The sequence below is a fragment of the Siphateles boraxobius genome, unplaced genomic scaffold (genome assembly GCF_051911475.1).
Source record: "Siphateles boraxobius isolate OS27281-9 unplaced genomic scaffold, OSU_SipBor_1 120, whole genome shotgun sequence".
NCBI lineage: Eukaryota > Metazoa > Chordata > Actinopteri > Cypriniformes > Leuciscidae > Siphateles > Siphateles boraxobius.
In genome coordinates this window covers 3,293,979-3,318,166 of record NW_027508723.1, presented here as the reverse complement: position 1 = coordinate 3,318,166, position 24,188 = coordinate 3,293,979, and the positions used below count along the sequence as shown (strand labels likewise).

Below are 24,188 nucleotides of genomic sequence, written 5' to 3'. Positions count from 1 at the left end.
GCCTGCAAGCGCTGCCCTAGAGGAGGCAGATCCAGCCCTGGCTTCTCTGTCCGTTCGCTTGGACGTGTACAGAATGCAAGTCATAGACCTCAGACCAGCTCTTCAAATATCTGTTGGAATTCAGCAGAGAGGGAAGGCTGTTTCCATGCAAAGTTGCACTTAGTGCTTGCCTTCATTTCGGCACAGATCCGAGATGCAACATGTCCACTTAGGTGTTGAGCTCCTCTATGATGAGTGTAAAGTGCTCCGCCTGGGCGTTGACGATATGCTTTGCTAAAACAGATTCTAGAGTTGGGGGCTGGACGACACCTAGTTGAACCGCTGCCTCACGTGGGCTCCCTTCTCATGAAGCCAGTTTCACCGTGAGCCCGGTTCAAGTGTCGGCTTGCTGCGCCATTCCCCTCCTATGGACTGGATACGTGCGCCTTTCTACTCCAGTTGAGTCCCTTAAAATTGAACCCTGTTGAGTTCCTCCACACCCCTCCGACGTCGGACGTGCGGAACGTCTGGTGTTAGGCCTACCACTCGTAAGCAGTGTGGAACCTGTGTTAGGCTGGGTCCATATGTTGCGGTCCCTTCGGTGACCCCATATGTGTATTCTTCCACGATACGGCTCCCTGCGGTGAGCCCGTGTCTTCCCTCGGCAGAGTCTCTCTGCCGTCACTGTCCGGTGTGTCTCCCCCCGTCTTAGGCTGGAGCCACCCCAGTGACATTCCATATGTTAGACTGCCCGGTTTCCGCCCAGTTCATATGTGTATTCTCCACAGTACCTCCCTCTGGGTTGGATGTGGCTTCCGCAGCGTCCCTTCCTTCCAACGTACGGGGAACGCTTTCCCAGTGGTCCTGTAGGAACAGCAGTGACTTCCCTGGCCTAAGCCCTGTCCTTCCCCGCCTTAAGTTTGCGGGGGCATCAGGAGGCTTTGGTTTAGGCACTGGAAGGTGGCAGCGTTAGTGGCGTGTTCAATGGGTGATCCCAATTCAGTCGACCGTCAACTACGTCTGACGTTCTCGACTGAAAGGGAACGTCCTGGTTGCGTATGCAACCCACCGTTCCCTGAAGGAGGGAACGGAGGACGTAGTCCCCTTGCCACTACCGCTGGACCACCGCTGACCCCGGGTTACTCTCGGCTCCTCAGCGAAAAGCAACTAGTGCGTGCATCCACTTCCGTATTTATACCCGCGCCGCGGGGGCGGAGTGTGTGATGCGAATCACGCACGCCAATTACATTGGCTCGTTCAATAGTACTCGAAGAAGACAGGCTCTCTAGCGAGATCCCAATTCAGTCGACCGTCGACTACGTCCTCCGTTCCCTCCTTCAGGGAACGGTGGGTTGCATACGCAACCAGGACGTTCTTCCAGTTTCTCCAGTCTTACACATATAATTTGAAATAAATAATTGTATATTATTATTCCTATGACAGTAATAGCCATATATTGTAAAACAAATGTAATGTAAATTAAATGAAAATTTATATTCAATGAGTATATTATTTTACTTAACGCTACAGTAGGAAAATTACTATACTTTTGTCAAGTCACCTTTATTTCTATAGTGATTTTTACAATACAGATTATTTCAAAGCAACTTTACAGAGATAACAGGAAAATAATGCAACAAAGTTTGTGTCTGCTGTACAGCAGATCTAGAAGAAAATAGTCATAGTCCAGCTTAAGTTAGTTCAGATATGGTTCATTTGTGGTGTAAAAAAAGTATTAATTTAGTTCATTTATATATATAGCCGCTGTGGAGAAAACAGTGATGTCATCTTCCAGCTCAGTTCAGTTCTCATATTATGGTGTCAATGCAGGCAGATCAATATTATCATAGTTCGAATTACAGGGGGTACTGGGGGGTACTATACCCCCCAATGAAGACCCAGTACCTCCCAAAGGGACAGAAATATCAGTTTTGGGGGGGTCAGATAATTTTTCTGATATTGTGAAAAAATATAATTAGAGTTACAATAGGCTACAAGTCAACTCCTATTTTCAATGTAGGAACATTTTAATGTAAAGGGATTTCAGACACCCCTATTGTGGACCGTACCATTTTTAACCACCGTGGCTAGAAGCAACGGAGATAGAGAACGGTTTGCTGCTGACCTGCATGGATAAATGTAAGTTGCTAGCTGACGTCTAGCTTGTTGATTTTACAACCTTCATTTATTAACGTGTTTTGTTCTTTCATAGCTCATGTCACGTCTTCATACATTGAATTACCGGCTACTTACCTGCTACTTACCCACTGAGGCTAGTTAAGTGGACCTTAGTTACCAAGGTTAGTTAGCAAGGTTAGGTAGCAAGATATTTCTCAATTTAAATCAAGCTTTACATTGTGGTGAGTTAAAATCAGGGGCGGATCTACAAACAACATTGTTAGTGTATTAGAGGCGTGGGCGCGATCGAACTGTGTGTGTGTGTGTGTGTGAGAGAGAGAGAGAGAGAGAGAGAGCCGCGGGCGCGATCGAACTGTGTGTGTGTGTGTCGTATGACTAAATCTGTTCATATTTCCTCAAAACTCACTAGAAGACATCATTTGAGGGGTCTTTTTTTTATCTCCTGGGGAGCAAACCCCCCAAGAATTGCTTTTTCACAAAGTACAATTTAAGTATAGACTACACAGACTGTTGATAGTGATTACACAGAGAAAGTGTCCACAATTCACAAATTAAGACCCTCACCATCCAAAAACCCAGCTACATCTCTGATTTGACTCCCACTCCACGTAATGTAGGTGTAGAGAACAAAACACATTCAATGAAAACCGTAGCATTTTAAATTATGAATAATGTCCATGGCCCCCCTCCTGAAACCTCATGCCACCCCTTTGCCACCCCAGGTGGTAGTATGGTTTTTTATAGTATGCTCCTTAATCACATTAAAGATTGTGTTGATTTGACACTGACTACCATAGACTACAATGGAAAATTGGTTTCTGTTTATACAGTATATGAGAGGGTTGGGTCTTACCTCCAGGTCTTATGAAATCTAAAAATAAACCAAATCAATATTTCATGAAATAGGCAATAGGCTTCTTGAAAAGGTATTACTTTTACTAGTAATTAGAATGGTATTTCAGTGCACTTAACTTCTAACTTTTGGGAGTTGATCAAAACAGTTCTCTTTTGGATATATAATAACAATGAGATATTCTGTAGCCTACTGATTATCAGTTTGTCGCATGTTTAGACCTTGTATGTGTGTTGCACAACACATATTGCACTTGGCGATCACGGTGGGGATTGATATGGTAGTGGACCATGATGGTCATAGAAGAAGTGAAGGGGCAGTACCCCCCAATTATGGTGGGGTAATTCGCACTCTGAATATTATTGTTGAATATTAAGTATCCTAATTTCTGCACTTGCCAGAGATAAACCCTTGAAATGCTTGCTAAACTCACAGCACATGCAGAGATGTTCAATGCATTCCTTCACTGTGAAGTGAGAAGCAGAAAACACCGGATCACGAGCTGAGTACTAGAGCAAAGTGCACACTTCGCTTTGAAACTCGCAGTGCAAACAAATATGCTTATTTAAAGGAGCTGTTTGTAAGACATTTATTTCAATTAATCATAAAATGGCCCTGATATGTCACTAGACATTAAGAAATCATGTTCATTTCAAATACTTATATCACTGACAACAGTAGTCCGGCCAGGATATTGTCTTTTAAAAAGTGAAGTTGCAGCCCTCAACTGATGTTGATGTTGTCATGTTGTGTTTTGGTCTGATGCGCCACCCTCCACCTATCTACCAATCACGAAGTCAGTAGTGTTGCGGCATCCGGGTTGCCAGCTCTGCTAGTTACCACAGCTGCAGCTACAAACGTGTCGGAATCGGATAAAAAAAATGTCTAACGTTGCGAAACCAAAAAAAACGTATTAATCCGAAATACTTTGTGACAAAGTCCGAAATAAAACAAGAATCTGTATAGGAGATGCCTTTGAAAGATGGATACGGCTGAAAACGGAGAAGAATTTCTGGACAGGTAAGATTCATCTATGTTTGGCTAACTTGTACTTGATGTAAATGGACATTTCAAATATACATGACAGTCAAACAAAGTTATGCATGTTCGTGCAAAGTAACGTTACATTAGCTCAAATGGAGGAGGTGGGTCATCGAATTGAAAAGGTATTAAAGGAATTGTTTGGGTAATAAAAACGGCGAGTCGTCATTGATAACATTAGCAATGCATTATCAGAGCCCGTTTCTCTGTCATTATGCTGAGACGCTGAGGAAAACAACATTAGCATGCCCATTATTGTTTATCATGCAAGTTCTACAGCCAAAAATAATAGAATGAGGGGATACACCGCTCTACAGTAATTTGAAAGTGATTGCAGTACCAGTTTTGGCCACAATCTTACATACGGCTCCTTTAATTAAATTGCAGTCTTTTGGGATTTGAAAACAAGATAATGTTTCGCTGTTTGTTAAAGCAGTTTTATTGTTGGGCAGTTATACAGCTATGGTTGTGTATCTGGGTTTTAAAGCAGGTTGGATTTTTACAGACCACTTGATTAAAATGTGCATGATGGATACACGTGTACTTTTGTTGGGGTGGTAGTGTTAAATAAAAAAATGAAGATGATTATGGATGTCTTTTTTTGTAAATTCGGTTGTTTAATTTACAGGTTTTGTAACAAAAGTTTACTTAATACCACAGAAACTACAAACTGGTACAGTAGGTGTATTCACTAGGTTGCTTCAGAGGAATAAGGTACTGTAAGTATTACAACAATAATAAAACAATGTATTGACTTTTTCTTTTGTTACTTAAGTACTTTTAAAAACGAGTACTTCTGTACTTTTATTTAAGTAAAAATCGGTCTTTACAACTTTTACTTGTAACGGAGTAATATTTGACCAGTAGTAGGCTGAATTAAGGGTGATTGGGACACTTTTTGCCATTGAGATGACTTGGAAAAAGTGTCTCAATCAACCAGAATTCACCCCTATCTGAACTTTCACTCATGGGTTTCTGCAGAATAACTTATAGTACAGTTGTAATATTCTTTGGAAAGAGGAAGGGAAAGTGCTGTTATTACACTAATGCCCTGTTTACTGTCATTGCAGGAGATGTTGTGAATGTGTTTGGATTCTCTAGGAAGCAAGTAGCTGCAAAAGTTATGATGGTCTATCAGAAAACTGATAGTTGTGAAGAAATCTTGAAAATGGACATGGAATATGAACAGAAGATGACATTTAAGGTTTGCTATGACACTAAATTGTGTTTGATACAGAAAGATGTCTCTGTGTTGTATGAGAAAGAGTTTTAGTTAGTTGCACATGCACAATACCTTCAACTTCTGGTAACACTTTATAATCACTTTCATTTATTTTATACACTCTTAACCCCGAATTAGTTGACTTTACTCGCAAATCGCGTGGAAAACTGTTGCCCTATACCACTTTAGTTTTTACACAAGCTGAAACTAAACATGTTGAGTTGTATTAACATGGAACCTTAAGTTTAGTATTTATATTTATTAGTAGTGTGTTCTCAAAATCATTAGATAAAACTAGCTATTATGACTTGTTATTGCTACTCATAATTTAACACAATTACTATATTTTCCATTAGCTTTTGATTTAAAAAAAGATATGTTATAAAACATTGTTTCAATTAAATTGGATGTAAAAAAGAAACACTTCTTAATGCTTACATGCATTTTATTTTATTTTTAAATGGTAAAGTCAATCTTGTTATGACAAACTTAACAACATCAACACGTCCAATCTAAAATGATTAACCTGAAAAAGGTAATTTCAAATCATTGAAACAATTGTGTGTGGGTGTTGTATGTGTTTGTGTGTGTTGTGTGTGTGGGTGTTGTCCGTGTCTGTGTTGTCCGTGTCTGTGTTGTGTGTGTTTGTGGGTGTTGTCTGTGTTGTGTGTGTGTGGGTGTTTTATGTGTTGTTTGTGTGGGTGTTGTATGTGTGAGTGTTGTCCATGTCTGTGTTGTGTGTGTGGGTGTTGTATGTGTGAGTGTTGTCCATGTCTGTGTTGTGTGTGTGGGTGTTGCCGTGTCTGTGTTGTATGCGTGTATTGTGTGTGGGTGCTGAATGTGTCTGTTGTTTGTGTGTGTGTCTGCGTTTTACGTGTGTCTGTTCGTCCGCTTGTTTTACAGGAAATAAAAAGGTTTACCCTACAGGTAAGAAAGTATTTTACTGATGTGGCAAAAAAAAATGTAGTCAACAGCTTCTTACAGTAGACTTGACATCTCTTTACATTGCGAGCTGATTTTTCAAAGTCTGTAGCTTTGGCTTTAGTCAGTGTGGGCTAACGAGCAATACCTGTTGGATGAACTGAAATGTGCTTCATAGTCTTGGGGTAGTTAAGATGGATGATAGTCATTGTAGGAGCCAGCGTAAGTCTCACATGTGTTCTATGTCTCATTCATAATATTCACATCACTCGTATTGTAGGTGGTGGGCGTGTCCACCGGAGTTTGGGCGGAAGTGATAGTGGCCTATATGTTTGCTTCACTGGATCACCTGGGTTTTATGGCTTTGACAGAGAGAGGGGGTGAGCTTGGGAGCGAACACTTTCTGTTGATCGCACCCGCATCCGCACTCGCACTCGCGCACTTCCACGGAATTCTTATGACATGGTAACTGCAGTGCCTGTTGTACTTTTATGTGTCGAAGACGAATAAAGGATTGAAATGAGATCGTCGAGTGGAACTGAGTTGCTGCGCGTCACAGTGTTTTCCGTCTCTCAGTGTTTAGCCCCTCGCGGCTGCAGGTTTTTGTTTTGCGTTGTCTACAGCCGCTATATTTAGTCAACAGAAAACGTTTAAAACCAGAGTGTTGTTCTACGGAAAGGAGCCGTTCACATGGATTTCGCGGATCACAACGGAACGCTTTGGATATCAGAGGAAACACGTAAATGTTTGGAGCACCGCTGTATTGGATGGCGGTTCATTCATTAACGTTACCACTCGGAGGATAAAGACCCGGCCACAATCAACGCAGCAACTGAAGCGGTATGTAGTAACTTGACAATTTGTGCTGTGTAAGTTGTTTGTTTGAACACAGTGTGAATAGGTTACTGCCGCTTGTCCATAGGGGACGTATTGTTGCTTTCCGGTGTTGTTTATTGTTGGTCTTTGGACGTGGTTTATGATGCAGCGGTGGATTGATTGAAGAAAATATTGATTGATTGAACGGCGTGGATTCTTGGATGATTTGTGGTACATAGGGAAATGGCAACAAGTGGATCGAAATTGAATTTAAATGTCAATGGTTCAGAGATGGATGAACAAAGGAGAGAAATCAAACTCACTTCCAAGGCCTTGGTGAATAAAATTGAAACACTGCAAAAGGAACGTAGAAAAAATGTTCATAAAATTAAAGGTCTAATACAGACAATAAAGGATCTCATGCAAAAGGATGACAATGCCCCACAAGTGCGATCCCATCTTGAGAAAATGAGTCAAATGGTGGATGAAACTACTGTGTTACATGAGTCTGTGATTCCCATACTTCCTGAAGAGGAGCAGGAAAAGCAAAATGAATGGTTTGTGAATGTACTAAAATGCCACAATGGATTTATGGAGGATGCAAAAGGATGGCTTTCTGAACTGGGGAGACCAACAAGCAGTACTATTGTTCACGTTGTCACAAGTGATGCTTCCGTATCACAAAAGGAATCAATGCACAAGTTGGTTGAACCTCATGATGATAATGAGCCCAATGTTTCAAATCACGCTGAGCAAGATGTTCAAGCCTCCGTCACACAAGATGAAGTCAAACCTAGTGATAGTGTGTCAAACACAGGAAGCAAATGTTCTAATGGTAGGCAGAGCTCGGCTGGATCAAGGTCTAGTGTGTCAACAACATCATCAGCACGCATTAAAGCCGAGGCAGATATGGCTGCTCTCATTGCAAGACAAAGACTACTAAAAGACAAACATGCATTAGAAGAACAAGAGGAACAGCTAAGGAAAAAACGTGAAGAGTTTGAACTTGAAGTGGAAATAGCTGCATCAGTGGCTAAAGTGAATGTGCTGAGAGGCTCAGGAGGGTCTCGTGTTTCAAGTCATCTATCTGTGAAGTCCAATGGCATGAATTCTTATCTAGAAAGGGGACAAAGGAAAACCAAAACACTTAGTGCTGATGCAAAAACATTCGTGCCTGATAGGAATATCCCAATACTGGGACAGCCCAATCCACATTTCTTGGGTACAAAACCTCAAGTGAAAAATGTTATACAACCAGCACAATCTCAACTCACATCATCAGGACGTCCCGAAGCCACAGGACCTCAAGATACAGTACAGTCACGTCCACTGTTTCAGCACAGGAGTCATCAATCGGCAACACTGGTGACAAGCAGCAGTGATCAAAATCAAATAATTACGGTTTTGGAAAAACAAAATGAAATAACTGCTTTATTGGTTCAGCAGCAATCTCTCTCATTTCTGCCTAAAAGAGACATTCAGGTTTTTGACGGCGATCCTTTGCAATATCATACCTTCATGAGGGCTTTTGAACACAGCATCGAAGAGAAGGCTGACAATCCTAAAGACTGCTTGTACTTCTTAGAACAGTACACCAGGGGGCAGCCAAGGGAGCTTGTCAGAAGTTGTCAACATGCGGCACAAGATAGAGGATATGCCAAGGCTAAGGCTTTGCTACAAGAGCATTTTGGTAATGCACAGAAAATTGCTTCAGCATACATGGAAAAGGCTCTTTCATGGACACCAATAAGACCTGAAGATGTGAAATCTCTACAGGCATATAGTCTTTTTCTACGAGGATGTTGTAACGCCATGGAAGATGTTAGATATATGGAAGAGTTGAACATGCCTACCACTATGCTGACCATCGTAAAAAAGTTGCCCTACAAACATAGGGACAGATGGAGAACTGTGGCTTGTGAGTTGCAGGAAAGGAGTGGCCGGAGAGCCACATTTACAGATATTGTTGGCTTCATTGAAAGACAAGTGAAGATCGCAAGTGATCCACTGTTCGGGGATATACAGGATACACCATCAACAACAGTAAACAGGGACGTAAGGAAATCTAAGTTTGAGCCTCGCTCTAGAGCCAAGGGGAGTAGCTTTGCTACCACCATTGCAACAGTGGGAAGGAAAGTTGAACCTGTAACAAAATTAAAAGAGGGAAGTTCAGCTGGTATGAAGGCTTGTATGTTTTGTGGAGGTGAGCACACATTGGATCTGTGCCGCCAGTTGGAAAAGAGGATGCATAATGAGAAGATTACTTTCTTAAAGACAGAGGGGGTGTGTTTTGGCTGTTTGTGCATTGGGCACATGAGCCGAGACTGTAGGAAGCGTCTCTCATGCAAAGTATGCAGTCTGAGGCACCCTACTGTACTCCACATTTATCCAAAAGAGAAAGAAATTAATTTAGTGCAAACCAAAAGAGAATCTGAGACAGCAGTGGGAAGTGCTCTGATCTCTGTTCAATCCAGTGGTCTCACTGGGGCCGGTGACCAAGACTGTACACTCTCCATAGTTCCAGTTCAAGTTAAACCTAGGAAAGGGCATAAGGTGTTGATTACATATGCCTTTTTGGATCCTGGGAGCTCAGCTTCATTCTGTACAGAACGGCTGATGAACAAGCTGAATGTCAGGGGACGAAGAACTGGTATTCTCCTTAGGACTATGGGTCAGGAGAAGGTCGTTGGAAGCCATATTGTTTCAGATTCAGAAGAGCTGAGTTGGATATTATTAAGTTTTGTCAGAGAAGGAGGTTTCCAGGAGAGTTCAACAGCTTGCAAAAGGGAGAAAGTGTGAAAGGAACTAGTCACCTTTACAAGCTCAATCCAATACTTGAAGATGGTGTTCTGAGAGTTGGAGGACGACTTAGCAGAGCGGCTATGCCGGAAGAATCGAAGCATCCTGCTATATTGACAAAAGATTTACACATTTCAGACATAATTCTTCAGCACATACATCAAGAGGTGGGACACAGTGGTCGTAATCACATGCTAGCTAGCCTGCGCCAAAGATATTGGATCCTTGGGGCTAGTGTGGCTATAAGGAAAACCCTGTCTAAATGTATTGTCTGTCGACGACTGCATGCAGCTCCAGGGCAGCAGCAGATGGCAGATTTACCCCGCGACAGAGTTTCTCCTGATGAACCTCCATTTACTCGGGTTGGAGTTGACTACTTCGGACCTTTTGAAGTTAAGCGAGGAAGGAGTATATTGAAGAGGTATGGGGTTCTCTTCACATGCCTTTCCATAAGAGCAATCCACATCGAAGTTGCATCGTCCTTGGACACAGATTCCTTTATTAATGCTCTTCGACGCTTTACAGCAAGACGTGGTCAAGTATTAGAGCTGCGCTCAGACAATGGAACCAACTTTGTCGGTGCAGAGAGAGAATTGAGAGAGGCAATGGAAGGTTGGAATCTTGCTTTAATCAACAACACTCTCCTTCAGAAAGGAATTAAGTGGGTTTTCAATCCTCCCACAGGATCACATCATGGAGGGGTGTGGGAAAGGTTGATAAGGTCTGTGAGGAAGGTCCTGAATTCTACCCTGAAGTTGCAGACCCTTGATGAGGAAAGTCTTCACACAGTTCTCTGTGAAGCTGAGGCTATTATTAACAGCCGTCCTATTACTAAGGCATCCACTGATCCCAACGACTTGGAACCACTAACCCCTAACCATCTGTTGCTACTCAAGATCATGCCATCTTTGCCACCGGGTCAGTTCAAAAAGGAGGACATCTACGCTCGTCGCAGATGGAAACAAGTTCAGTACATCTCTGACTTGTTTTGGAAACGTTGGATTAAGGAATACTTGCCTCTTCTTCAGGAGCGTCAGAAGTGGTCTGGTGTCAAGCGCAACTTCCTTACTGGAGATATTGTACTCATAGTTGACGACTCAGCACCTCGCAACTCATGGCTTACAGGAAGGATTGTGCAAACTATCTCTGACAGAAGAGGACTTGTTCGTCAAGTGCGAATTAGGACAAAGACCAGCTATTTGGACAGGCCTATTACTAAGATTTGTCTTTTACAGGAAGTAGAGGAGCCATGAGGATATCCAACTGACCTTTGAACTTCATAGACTTTGACTTTAAACTTGACTGTTATACGGGCCTTTTTTCTTTTACATGACTGACTCTGATTGTGAAGATTATTCTTTACAAAGACAAAGGACTCTGTCTCTTTATTTCGTTTGGTCTAAAGAAGAAAGGACACTTTTAAATGGACTGTCTTATCCTAAAAAAAAAAGAAAAGAAATGTGTGTTGATCTCCTACATAATGTGCAGTTGTATAATTATTGTGTTAAAATAATTAGGGGCCGGAATGTAGGAGCCAGCGTAAGTCTCACATGTGTTCTATGTCTCATTCATAATATTCACATCACTCGTATTGTAGGTGGTGGGCGTGTCCACCGGAGTTTGGGCGGAAGTGATAGTGGCCTATATGTTTGCTTCACTGGATCACCTGGGTTTTATGGCTTTGACAGAGAGAGGGGGTGAGCTTGGGAGCGAACACTTTCTGTTGATCGCACCCGCATCCGCACTCGCACTCGCGCACTTCCACGGAATTCTTATGACATGGTAACTGCAGTGCCTGTTGTACTTTTATGTGTTGAAGACGAATAAAGGATTGAAATGAGATCGTCGAGTGGAACTGAGTTGCTGCGCGTCACAGTGTTTTCCGTCTCTCAGTGTTTAGCCCCTCGCGGCTGCAGGTTTTTGTTTTGCGTTGTCTACAGCCGCTATAGTCATGATACATGAGTCCAAACAGAATGCACATTGCTTTTGGCAGATCTTGAATGTTGTCCATCACGACTTGTCCCTCAATGATGATTTTCAACGAGGCTGGACTGAGATGCTGGGAAGATGTGCAGCACCTTCACGCTCAATAAGAAGTATCCCAACGTCAAGGTCACGAAAATAATCATCATCATCAGATTCCTAAATAAAGAATAACAGAAGAGCACAATCATTACTTTATATTTCTCATTTGAAAAACAACTTTAATCAATATAAGAGTGTCATGATGGCATGAAAAAATAATGGTAAAAATTATAAGAAAGCAAGGGCTTACTTACAAAGCCTGCTTTGAAGAAGTCTGTGGGGTTGTCCCCAAGGATGATAGGAAGCCCTCTGAGCACCTGTGTCCGGATCACAGTGGGCTCTGTAGTCTTTTGAGAATTAAACACAGTACCACAAATTAGCTAGCTAAAATAAAAAACAAATAATGATCTATAAGAAAGCTTAAAAAAAAGCAATGTTTGGATTGAATTATACAACTAATAGAGTCGCATTGTGATATGAAGTTTATACAAAACCTGAGAAAAACAATGCCAAGTACAGAATGGTTATGGACTTAGATTGGTCCGTTGTGAAATCTGTCAACAACTGTCCAACATTACCTCTCTTGGATCGAAATAACTCAAGGAGACGAGGACTGTGCTGATCGATGCTCTCATAGAATTCCTGCTTGAGTTTCTTGCCCACAATCCTGAGAAAACCGGCATGTAAACGAGCGACCAAGGTCGGATCGAGTGGATCAATGCACTGCAAGCAGCCCGGGTGTCCACAACATAAACACCTCCACAGCGAGTGCTACACTCCTTTGCCGCGACAGCAGCGGTTGAATCGCTTTTCTATTACGTAAAATGACATTTCTATAAATGATACAGTCGCGCAAACTCGCCGGTATGTGTGCCGTCCTCAGACTGTTAACACTAACTTTAACATTCAGCTGACACTTTTTTGAGTAGTGTTAGCAATAAGCATGTATTAACACCATGCACAGGTTCAAACAGTAACATTAGACGGAAAAAAGCTGCGTCAACAAATTATCTGCAAGCTTGTGGATATTAAAAATTCCCACAAAGATAACTAGGCTACAATAGTTATTTTACATACTAACCTTTCCACTTGGAGAAAGGTTTACCATATTTCAACAATAACACATCAGGAAATGTTGTAATGCAAGATTTTGTTTAAAAATGAATTTAACTATACCTCTACGTGTTTATTTCTTTGAGAACTTGTGAAATACTAGTAGCCTACTTCAAGGATGCGTCCACTCTCCCTTATTATTTATTCTGTACACTAATGACTGTAAGAGTGGTTATAGTAATAGGCACATCTTAAAATTTGCTGATGACTCTGTAATTGTTAGCTTATTGAGCGAGCAGGATTCTATGCATGGTGCTGTGGTTGATGATTTTATTGCTTGGTGTAAGAATGCTTTTTTAAAACTCAATGTCATGAAAACTAAAGAGATGATTATTGATTTTAGATTGAGGGGGAAATCAATTGATGATAAGCAAATAAGTATTAACGGAGAAGGGTATCCAGAGTGTTGAACAGTACAAGTACTTGGGTACAGAGGGGGTACCAGGATGTCATGTTTGGAGGGGCATTTGGCTTGTTTGGGGGGGCAACATGAACAATTGAAAAAATCTGCGCAAAATTAAGCTATACTACACACAATCTGTTTTAGTGCAGATCTTTTTCTAAGCCAGGAACCCAGAGATAGGCACAGGGCCCCTATTAAACTATGGGGCTATCACATAAAAGTTAATCAAACCAGGTCAACATTAATAATATGATGATGATGATATTATTATTATTGACAGATTCATATATATCAGATCACGGTGATTGCCTGTGTTTGCTTGTGAGAAGACGTGCTACACGAGTAGGCTACCGAGAAGGATGAGAGTTTTTTAAATGAATCTGAAGTCACGTTTGTAGACAAGAGGTAAATTAATTTGTTTCTTCTTCTAAACTGTCCCAGACGTAGGTGCTACTTTTAGGGCTTAAATGTTTCGTGAAGTACTCTTAGTAAAACACATTAGGAGTGTAAAGTTATGAGTCACACGCCCATTATTTTTAGGAGTTTCGCCAGTTAGGAGCTACTTGTAGCCTCTTATAAGATTCTTTGTGAATGCGGCCCCAGGTAAACAATTTTGATATGCTCATTTGAACAGTATGAGAACAGTATTTGAATGTTATTCTCTGGTGGCTTTGGATAAAAGTGTCTGCTAAATGAATAAATGTAAAAATGTAGGCCTAGATAAAAGGAAACATATTAGGCTACATGCAGGGCGTCAGGAGACCTAGAGAGTTGAAATAAAAGCTATTTTTTGTGAAACTATAAGAATTGAAATTATGATATGATTACTAGAGGCAACATAACTTTTTTTTGTAAATATATATATATATATATATATATATATATATATTTTTTTTTAGTGGTACTTATTCATGGATTTAATCAGGTCCCTGATACATCCAGTGTATCCTATCTACAGGACCAGTCTGCGGCTAGTCTTGGCAAATTCAGAAACAAATCGATTCATGTCCAGACCTTTTGTGATTTTCTTTTTGTGTGCCAAAATGACCAAATCTCTCTTCCTTGAATGCAGCATTGATCTTCGGAGAGGGGTGAGAATGCGGCTCAAGGTAGAAAAAGAACTTTCACATGCAGCTGAGGACACACCTATGATGAGTGCTGTGACATACAGCTTATGCAAAATGGGGAAGGCCTCTTTGTACTGCTGAATGCACTTGCATACTTCAGAGAGGTTAGCATCAGTGGACAGTTTATTGAGCAACATTGCTTTTGCCACAGCAATTTCATTTTGCAAGGTCATACTATTTTGCTCTGTGCCTGCAAGCACTTGAAGTGGCTTCAGGAGAGAAGGGTCAAGGAAAGACGCTGATTTTGGTAGGAGAAATGATGTTGCCCTCATTAAATCAACATTTCTTTGAGAGAATCTCGTCTCCATCTCCACAATAGCCCTATCAAGGATGTTGAACATAGCCCTTTTAAAAGTCTGATTAGGAGCAGTTTGGTCATCAGAGTCACCACCATGCCCCATTGTAGACAAGATAACACTACTGACAAGTTGTGAATTAACTATCCGTCTTCTTTTAGGTGGGTTGGTAGGCCTACTTCCACACTGAGAGAAATGCTCCTCCCAGAATGAGTCGCATCGCATCTCCTTCAGTGTGCCCAGGGAAGCTGTCACCACTTCCCCTGCAGTGCACAAATCCACTGTTTGGGACTGCAGAATTGAATTGGCTGGCTTCAGCGCACCAAGCACATGCAGAAGAAATTTGCCAGTGTCAAAGAAGTTCTGTCTGTTAAGCTGAGTCAAAAGACCACATGCCTCTGTGTTAATGTCAAATGGAGCACTGTCATCCTCTGCTATCTCAGACAGAAGCCTCCTGATGACATCCTCATTGTGAACAATAGACTTGGGTACATCATAATGACTGGTCCAGCGAATTTCTAATAGTCTTTTCAGTGTGGGTGTACTGTATCTATTTGCAACATAATGTCTGTGACAAAATGTGTTTAGTGAACTGGACCAGTCAAAGAACTTCTTTGCCACAGGTTCCGCATGCATTGCATGTACCACTGCCAAATGGAGTTGGTGGTTGTAGCAGTGCACATATGGGATATCTTTACCCACTTTGTTTTGCAGCAAAGCCTGCACACCGCCCCTCACTCCTGACATGACAGTAGCACCATCATAACACTGAGACACTAAATTGTCACCGTTGTAACCCAGGTCAGACAGATTAGACAGAATTTGGTCACACACATACTCAGCATCAAGCTGATTCAATTCAATGAGGCCGATTAGGTGTTCCTCTGGGATTGAGTTGCGGACAAATCTAATGATGACTGACAAATTCTCAATGTTACAACGATCCCTGGTACCATCACTTTTAATACAAAGGCCAGGAGAGTCGGCCTCCTCATATTTGGTCTGGATGTCTTTTAGTACCATTTTGGCAAGAGTTTGAATTATCTCGTTCTGAATCAAATTGGACGTGTATTTCGCGTTTTCGGGAATGCTTTTTACAATCTCTGCGAGTTTAGGGTATTTTTGGAGGGTGTAATCAAATAGCCGAATTTAAAGACCTTCCTCATCCCCACCCCCGTGATGGTGCCCACTTGGGGCAAGTTTATTAACTGCCAGAAACTGAATAACTTCCCCAATACTTTTTACATAATATCTGTTTTTTTCTATGTGAGTTTGACCAAGCTGGTGAACAATGGTATTATCGGTCTCTGTCCGGCACTGGTATTCCTGCCTCGCAGACATGGCTCTGACATGAGCAGTGCCGGAGGCATGTTTCTGAAAACCACTGTTTTTTATCAGCGCTTTTTTCCAATTGGTGTAGCCTACTTTTGTGAATGCGTCATCTCTTTCTGAATTGGAGACACTAAATTTACGGCAGGGAAAGCAAAAGGTGGCATCACGTAAGAGAGAATATTCGAGCCATGGTCGAGACTGATACCAGCCCGCATTGAAACACCTGAGAGCCTGTCCAAATGGGCGCTTAGGATAGCTACTTAGCTTGGGCTGGGATGGGCTATACAAATCTAAGTCAGGGGGAACAGACACGCTAGAGCTGGAGGAGGATTGTCTTTTTTGGGGAGGGCAGAATATTGCTGGCTCCGACACAGATGCAGAGCTGGAGGATGGTGCATGTGGATTTTGTGGAGGACATGCGTTTGGAGGATGCACCGTTGTGGATGCAACAAGGCTCTGCTCGTTGTCGGAAGCAGAGATACTGGGCTTGTCAGAGGCAGCATGTTCACTGTTGCTAGCAGGTGAGCTGAGCTCAACAGAGACAGCTTGTATGGAGGGCGAAGGACAAGGTGCCTGTTTTTTTAATGAGCCACTTATGCATTTTTTATGTTTAATAAAAACTGGTCTAATTATTAAATCCAAAAGCCTACTTCATTGACTTCAGTCAGTCAGTGCCAACTTCAGTGACTAGAGACTAGCAACTTAAGTGAGTGACTATCAGCTAGCTAAGCAGCCTGAGCTACCCAACAAATTAATATCCTGCTAAAATGACAAAAAAAAGTGCACACAAAACTTAACTGTTCAACCACAAGAATTTCAGGAAAAGCTTATAAGTACACACTAGCATTAAATGAGAAAAGAACAAAGTTGTGATCAGTGAGACTTTTAACACGAGCTGCCAACAGATTCAAAATCTATATCGTCTGTGTGCAGAGTGACTGTGACTACTGCGCTCTCTGGTTGTTAAAGTGATCCGGCAGCAGACTGACACACCCCCAATAACGGCCAATAGAAAAGCAATAGGTTAAAAAAAAATTAATGAACGTTCTGGTTAGGACTGTTCGTTTTTTATTTAAGGGGCTACTGGAGGAGTTTTGAGATCTATAGTCAAAATAGACTTAGATAGATGTATTTAATTGCATACTTATATTTTTCACAGTCATCTTTTTACTTTAAGACCGGGGTAAAGCAAGGAAGACTACAATTTACCTCAACAAGGCGACATAATGAACGATACTAGTCTCATTCGTGGAGGTGGAAAAACAAGTTCTTTGTGAAATGCAGGATTTATTGTATAAAAATTTAAATGCAAAAGAAAAGGTATGAGTCTGCTGTTTTTGTCAATTTTAAGTTTTAATTTAAAATGTTTTCGAATCAGATTTTAATATAAATACATGGTTAAATATTTTACCACTTGCTTGAGCAACTAAATATATTCTACATATAGCATACGCACTGCACACGGCTTTCTCTCATTCATCATTTGGCCATTTCAGTATATTTACTCACTACCATTGTTGTGGAAACACATTAAGCGCATGGAAACTAAAATATGATATAGTAGAATATGATAGTATCGTGATACAGCGCACATTCTATCAGCTGCAGTCCCAATACTCGTACATTCACATCACATGTTAATGCAGCGGTAGAGTTAAACTCACAGGACACTGCACTTATTCGCAATCACAAATGTTCATTATTTGCTCGTGCTTTAAAGCTTTGACAGGTAAACATTTCATTGGCGTTCTGTTCTCACATTATTATGCACTTTTTCTCAGTGCGTATACGTCCGAAGCACGCGCACACTGTCAAACAGCGCCTAACTGGATTTTTGTTGGGTCAGACCCTTCCGCTAGCGATGGGAAAATATGCACAAAACAATCCACTTTTATCTTAATTTATCATCAGATGGACAGATAATTTCTCAGGGGAGGCAGGGCTTATCCTAGGGGAGGCACTGCCTCCCCCAGCCTCCCCCTAGACACGCCCCTGCTTGGGTACTGTATTAGATTGTAAATTGACTTTTTCCGCAAATACTGATGCCTTGTGTAAGAAGGGGCAGCAAAGATTGTATTGTTTGCAAAAATTACGGTCATTTAATGTGGATAAAACATTGATGTGTATGTTTTATAGATCCTATATTGAGTCGTTTATATCCTTTTCATTGTTGTGCTGGTTCAATTCTCTGAATGTGAGAAATAAAAAACGTATTGAGAGGATGGTAAATCAAGGAAATAAAATGTCGGGGAGGAATCAGATGACCGTGGCTCAGTTATACCAGAAACAGTCTTTGGATAAAGCACAGAACATTTTGTTAGAATATTCTCACCCCTTGTATTATGAGTTCTATCTTCTCCCGTCTGGTAGCCGGTATAGAACTCCCCTCAGTAAAACGAATCGGTTTAAAAATTCATTTGTTCCCTCAGCTGTAAATTTTTTTAATTAATGTATTTATTGGGTACCCTTTTTTCTCATTTTTTTCGTGTATGTGTGTGTGACATTGTTTTATGTGTATGCCTGTTTGCTGCAACCAAATTGCCTTCTGGAAATAAATAAAGATGAATTGAATTGAACTGAACTGAACTGAAGTAATGACACCTCCAGTATGCTTTGTCACCACATAAAGTTTCAATGGAGGGGCATTTTCTGGGTACCATATTTCAACAATAACACATCAGAAAATGTTGTAATGCAATATTTCATTTAAGAATGAATTTATCTATAACTCTACATTTCCCTTTTTTTGAGAACTTGTGAAATAATAAAGAAATGACTAATCCAGTATGCTCTGTCGGCACATAAAGTTGCAATGGTGGGGCATGTTCTGGGTACTGTTGTGAACTTTTTCTTCTCAAGTGTAGAAAAGATAGAGTTGCAGACCAGGAGATTGTTGAGGTATAAGTTCTTTATTTCGTCGCTGTAGTCATCTCAATCAAGTCTAGTCTAAGACAGTATACATTTAGTTCATATACCCTTTCAGGGGGAGGAGTTACATAAAGGTGGAAACAAAAGCATGTAAATGAGGCATCTGGGTTAAGGAATGTGCCCTAGACTGAGAGTGTTACCAATCCTAATCCAATCAGCATAACAGTGTAATGTAAATATCCTAATCCAATCAGCCAGACTCTTCACCGATACCTTCACATTATCTTAATGGCCAGGCAGTGCATAAAGACAAAAGGTGATAGTCTCAGTGCTCTGACCAATTTAACTTACAATAGAGAGCTGGACAGACAGGAACAGGCAGGTTTGTGACATCATTTACCTTAGATACAAAATTCACACTAATAAACTTTCTCAGTTTCTATGCTATTGTATTGGAAGCTCAATTATACATTTAAAATGAAATTTGTAATCCTACATTTCCCCCTTTGAGAGTTCTAAATAACTCTCACAAAATACAAATTTAAAGACTTAAAAGTTCATTCTTGTAACTTGTGATCGTTACAGGCACATAATGCGTGTTCTATGTTTGCTTTTCTGCAATTGCATGCTGACACAGAAACAAACATGCAAATTTAGGGTCCGTGAAATTCTTAAGGGTAATAGTCTTTTCTGTTTGGAACTGTCATTTCTTTGTGAGGGGCGTGAGTCATTTGTTGAATGAAACACTTGATACTGTGGACGCATAGATAGTACGCTATTAGAAGAAATAACAGCAGAATTGCTATTTCCTTTATCCACAGCCAGGGTTTCCCAATCAAGTTTCCGAACCATGAAAAATTTACTTCAGTCATCTGGTGTAATTTTGCTGAAAGATCAAGAATGTCTTGTTGGATTTTGTTCAAGTTCTCTGTTGGATCCATTAACCCGGTGCAGCACTCAGGTCCGATGATGGTGCAGGCTCCTCCTTGCGTTGCTAGAATGTAATCCAAGGCCACTCTGTTCTGTAAGATCATTATCTTGTGCGAAGCGAGAGTGTCTGTGATGTTACTGGTACGACAATCTTGATCATGTTGATGGATGACTGAAGGTTTCGTATGTGAGTCTCTGCGTTGTGTATTTTTTTCTTTTTCTTTTCTTTATCCTTTTGTGATAGTTGGCTCAGAAGTGGCTCAAGTTGTTTCTTGAGGTTTTCTTGTGGCTTCATACGCAGATGACGAGGTCAGTGCGTATGGGTCTCGGGAAGTCATCAGTGGTATCTGCACAGAGTAAGAAAGAAAACAAAAGACAGAAGAGCAGTATTTGTTCAAACACTAGGGTTGTAAATTTTTTTTCTGGGTCTGCTATTGTCGTTCCATCTTTCCCTATTTCTCAATTCCTTTGACACCTAAAGAACGCAGTGAGGTGAGGATGGATTAATGGATGGGAAGGCCTATGAGGGAAGTCTTCACCCCAGGGTTAACCCGCGAAGCCTGTTGCGCTTCGGTTCTTCCCCGGGCTCCTCACTGGTTCCGTGTCCTAACCTATCCCTGTTGGTGGGGGAACAACCTTACAGTGTGTACAATGAGTCCAGGTTTTCCTTCCCTGACACAAGACTGCAGCTGCTGTAATCAACATCACTTGATGTGGCCCATGCCACTTTGGTTCTAATGGAGGAAAACGTCTTTGTACAGATCAATTATTGATTCAGGAGGCATCATTTTCTTCTGTGCTGCACTACCTGAACACACTTGTACAGTTGCATAGAAACAAGCCTGTTTAGCTGCCATATCAGCAAGAGCATTACCTTTAGCTTCCGTAGTATTAGTTGTGAGATGTGCTTTCACTTTGATCACTGCTAATTTCTTTGGAAGTTTCATGGAAAACATTAGATCTTTCACTAATTCAGCATGCTTAATGGGGGATCCAGCAGAATTTAGAAACTGTCTGGTTTGCCAAATGACACCAAAATCATGAATTACCCCAAAAGCATATCTGGAATCTGTGTAGATATTAGCAACGGATCCTGAAGCTAGCGTGTATGCTCTCGTTAGGGCTACTAGTTCTGCAGCTTGAACTGAAAAATGATCTGGAAGACGTCCTGAAGATAACACTTCCGTGGTGGACGTTACTGCATAACCTGCTCGTCTGTTACCTTTTTCTTTTACTTCACTCATAGGTCTATATGTAAGCGTAACACAATTGTGAGTAATTTCTCCTTCATCCTCTAACAAAACTTCAGTCATAGCAGACATCATACATGAGGACGGATTCGTGACAGGTGCACGCTGTAAAACAATATTCAACATTATTGTGGACACTGCATGAGGGCTTTTTTTACGTTTACAGTCTGATCTAACACTATTAATGATGAAAGGCCTGTGCTGTAAAATAACATTTAAGGCTGTGAGTCTACTTTAACCAGTGTCCCCCAAAGAAAAAACTGAGATAGTCACTTTCCTTTTGTTCTATTAAACAAAAACAGAAGTTTTTTATCTCGGTTGCAAGTTAGTGGGGAAATAAAGCACTCACAGCCCAAATGGTTAACACGTCAACCAGCTGCCCCAGTTTAATGACGAGGGGAGGGGCTGCTTCAGAGTAGCAAGCAGACTGAGTAGGAGCTGAGTAACATTGTTAACTTGTTTAAAGTTCTTTTTGTTTTTCCTACACTCTTTTCCCCAATGTCCATGTTTACCACAATAATAACAACTACTGCCCTCTCTCTTAGGACATTTGCGTTTCTGTTGATTCTCTGTGTTGACCTTAAAGGATGCTGCTGCAATTTTTACTCTTGCCTCGACATCAGAGTCTCTTTCCCAAGTAGCTAACCTCTCCAAGTTGTTTTGTATGGTTCTAGTGGACCATGTTAAGTCTAAGAAAGGCAATGCTTTTCTATGTTCTGACAACAGACCATCAAACCATGTGCGAACTAGGGGACCATTATCTTCTAGGACCTTCTCTTAAGTGTCAGCTATACCACTGTATGCTGCTGCTGACTGGCAAAATCTTTGAGTGTACTCACTAACAGTTTCACCCTTCTTCTGTAAAGAACTAGTGATCTTCGACCAGTCAATTTTAGGTCCAACAATGTTCTTCAACGCTTTCAGAACTCCCTCTCTCAATTCATCTTTTCTGGCATGTTGTAGTTCAGAAGTAACAGCAGACTCAAAACTGTTGAATTCAGATTCAGTTAGAATTTGTGACATCAGCTGTGTGACTTCTGCCAACGACATGTCGTAGAGACGCATTTTACTGATCAATGCCCTTCTAAATTCAGAAAAATCTGTGCGTACTGAAGGTAAGCTTTGGGATAGTCTTTCTATATCTCTAGGTCCGAGTGCTTTGGCAACAGTTTGGTTTTGGACAACAGAAGAGTTGGTAGGAACACTTTCAGTTCCCTCAATTCCCTGAGATCTTCTTGCAACACAAACCTTTACTGAATCTACAGGCTTATCAGTTACTGATGGGATGTCTACATCTGTTTCAAAGAATGCTTTTAAGTCAGGATAAGTTTCATCTGACTGTTGGTCTTCTGAGTCACATTTGGTTGAGGCCTTGTTATGGCCCACCTTAGTGTGCATTTGTTTGTTCAGTTCTTTTAATTTAGCTATACACCTAGATTGTTCTTGTGCAATGGATAAGCTAAATTCCCTATGGCAACAGATTATGCCTTTCATGTTTTTCTTTCTGATACATGCACCTAACACCTTCTTGCATTCTTCAATAGACCAAATCTTATCTGGATGAATCTCATATTTCTGTGTTAGTTCTTGTCTAACTTTTTCAGTGAATATTAGATCTATCTGTTCTCCTAACAGTGTTTTAAATTCGCTATCTGACCACAAAGGATTAGCAAGACCACCTTTTTTAGTTGTGGAGATTAGTCTAGCAGTTTTCTTAATCATTTTGTGGATTTCTTTGTTACCAGACCACACAAACAAAGACACTAAAACTTATCTGATCAAAAGAGTCTACACTTATGTCACAGATCAAACTGTTGATAAACCTTCCTTGTTACCAACACATCACATTTAACTTCCCTGCCAGAAACAGAGGATGAAACACAAAATATTAGCACGTTACGCTAATCTTCCCTGAAAGAAACGGAAAGGATCTTTCACCTTCCTAACTTTTTAGAGGATAAAACAAAATTACTAGCATGTATTGCTAACTCTTCCCTGCCTGAAACAGAGGATCAAACTTTCCTCTCTAAAAGAAAAACTTTTAAAAGGGTAACCAAAATAAATAGCCTGTAAGACTACCTCTTCTCTACTTGCACAGAGGCTAACAATATTTTAACTTGAATGCTAAAATCTTCTCTGTCTGCACAGAGGATACCAACAACTTCCCTGACTATTCAGAGGATCAAACTCTCTTCTCTAAAAGAAATTTTTTAGAGGGTAACACCACAAGGTAACAAACAACAAAACAAATAATTAGCAAAATAATACTAATCTTCCCTGCCTGACACAGAGGATATCTTTTTAACATGTGATGTTAAAAACGTCCCTGCCTGAACAGAGGATATATTTTCATCTTTAAAAGACAACTTTTAAAGGATAACTTTAGGTAATCAAACACTACAGCTGTCTGATAACTCTTTCTCTGACGGCGCAGAGGCAACAAATTCGTACTGGTCTGCAGTTGTTCTTTGAATAGAGTGAAACTCACCAAATCTTTAGTTGTACGGAAAGATTCCGTCTGGAACTCAGTCAGAAAGATAATTCTTTGTTGAAATCTTTGTTGAGCTTGAAGTTTCAAAATTCAGTCTGGAATTCAGTCAGAAGTTCATTCTTTGTTGAGATTCTTTTTTTTTTTGAGCTTGAAGTTTCAAGATTCAGTCTGGAATTCAGTCTTTGTTGAAATCTTTTGTTGAGATTCAGTTCTGGATTCAGGTGTTTCAGCTCCATCCGGGTCACGGCACCATCTGTTGTGAACTTTTTCTTCTCAAGTGTAGAAAAGATAGAGTTGCAGACCAGGAGATTGTTGAGGTATAAGTTCTTTATTTCGTCGCTGTAGTCATCTCAATCAAGTCTAGTCTAAGACAGTATACATTTAGTTCATATACCCTTTCAGGGGGAGGAGTTACATAAAGGTGGAAACAAAAGCATGTAAATGAGGCATCTGGGTTAAGGAATGTGCCCTAGACTGAGAGTGTTACCAATCCTAATCCAATCAGCATAACAGTGTAATGTAAATATCCTAATCCAATCAGCCAGACTCTTCACCGATACCTTCACATTATCTTAATGGCCAG

At 40.8% G+C, this 24,188-nt stretch overlaps 1 protein-coding gene across 1 annotated transcript in view; it reads left to right on the top strand.

Annotated features, from left to right (window-relative positions):
• Nucleotides 1-11,832: 11,832 nt before the first annotated feature.
• Nucleotides 11,833-24,188, top strand: part of LOC143732137 (asialoglycoprotein receptor 2-like) — a 43,769-nt gene continuing 31,413 nt past the window's right edge. The window contains exon 1 of the mRNA XM_077222884.1: nucleotides 11,833-11,882. The gene's annotated coding sequence lies outside the window, so the exon portion shown is untranslated. The remainder of the gene's footprint in view (nucleotides 11,883-24,188) is intronic.